This window comes from Anomaloglossus baeobatrachus, chromosome 1 (genome assembly GCF_048569485.1).
Source record: "Anomaloglossus baeobatrachus isolate aAnoBae1 chromosome 1, aAnoBae1.hap1, whole genome shotgun sequence".
Taxonomy (NCBI): Eukaryota; Metazoa; Chordata; class Amphibia; order Anura; family Aromobatidae; genus Anomaloglossus; species Anomaloglossus baeobatrachus.
The window spans coordinates 648,937,382-648,939,337 of record NC_134353.1 but is presented as its reverse complement, the minus strand read 5'-3'; positions in this window follow the sequence as shown (position 1 = coordinate 648,939,337).

Genomic DNA, 1,956 nt, shown 5'->3' with positions numbered 1-1,956 from the left:
AATTCTTTAACAAGTCCTGTCAATAATAACAATATAAATGTCGTATGTGCTTAACAGCTTCACTTTCTTTATTCTATCGTCTATGTTGGCAATGAGAGGTGAACATTTACTGTAGATCTCCTAGTTTCTGCACTTTGCCTGATGGACTGGTGTATTGAATGTTACTGGAGAATCATTTTGGCCATTATCCTCATGCATTCGGCAATAGCAAATCTCTATCCTGACATATCCTCTCAGATTAGGTGGTTGGGTAAAATGGTAACTGTGTTAGAAATTTGTTCACCTCTATTTGCAATATTTGGGAACCATAGGATTTTCTTTTCTACCATTGCCCATTTGTAGCTGATGTATGTATTATTATAATTTATTATTATTTATTTATAGAGCACCATTGATTCCATGGTGCTGTACATGAGAAGGGGTTACATACAGAATACATACACAAGTTACAGTAGACAGACTAGTACAGAGGGAAGAGGGCCCTACCCTTGCGGGCTTACATTCTATAGGATTATGGGGAGGAGACAGTAGGTGGGGTGTAGATAGGGCGGCGGCTCCGCACGGTGGTCAGGCGGCAACTCCTCATGGTGGTCGGGCGGCAGCTCCTCACGGTGGTCGGGCAGCAGCTCCGCACAGTGGTCGGGCGGCAGCTCCGCACGGTGGTCGAGTGGCAGCTCTGCACGGTGGTCGGGCGGCAGCTCCGCACGGTGGTTGGGCGGCAGTGAGTTCATTGTAGATTGTAGGCATTTCTGAACAGGTGGGTTTTCAGGTTCCGTTTGAAGTTTGCAAGGGTAGGGGATAGTCTGACGTGTTGAGGCAGTGAGTTCCAGGAGACTGGGGATGCTCGGGAGAAGTCTTGGAGTCGGTTGCGTTCCTTGTTTTTACACACTTTTTGCAAATTAGCTTAATATAATTATACCAAATAATTCTTAGACTGTACTAGTATAAGAAATTCCATTATACAGTATGTGCTGATAAATTTAAGTCAATAAGTTAACACATCTGGTAAATAGCAAAGATATATCCTAAAGAAAGGCTCTAAGGTTAGGTACACACCGATGGCTTAGATTCTGTGCACCTGCCTCGATATTCGTGCGCTCTGTATAACTCTGCCCCACCACTGATTAATAGATTTCTGCCTATGCACAGTGTAAGTATATAAGATTGGATCAATAATGTCCCGGGAATATTACAGTTTAACAAGGTGAACAAATATTCCCAATATTTAACAAATTTTATTACAATAAAAATTCACACCACAGTGTAAAGCAAACATATGACTGTATAAGTCATGTACATACAAATATTGTCAAATGACAGATTAATACAGGAAGGTAGCAGTGGTTCACACACAAGTAATAATGTTAGAGCATAGGACTTATCTTGTAGGCTGTAATTAGTTATTTGTTCAGTACCAAAAGATTTGGGGCATAACAGTCCATACAGTCCAAGCAGTTATATGCTATTGCTCTTCAGAGGTCCTTATGGTAGGAGTGAACCATCAGCCTTCATAATTCCAATAAATTAATTCCACCTCAGTAACTCCACCTCGACGCGTTTCCCCACACTGAGAGTGTGGTTCATCAGGAGGCCAGAATGATATGGAAGTCAGGTACAAGATAAGTCCTATGCTCTAACATTATTACTTGTGTGTGAACCACTGCTACCTTCCTGTATTAATCTGTCATTTGACAATATTTGTATGTACATGACTTATACAGTCATATGTTTGCTTTACACTGTGGTGTGAATTTTTATTGTAATAAAATTTGTTAAATATTGGGAATATTTGTTCACCTTGTATGCACAGTGTAAACAAAAAGCTCTAATTTAGTTATACAGAGCTCAGCATTCAGACAACTGGTGGATCTACAGCATATTTAAATACTGATTTTATTAAAACTGCAGCAATCAGCTCAGTAAGTGACACATCGCTGGAATCATAGTCTATCTACT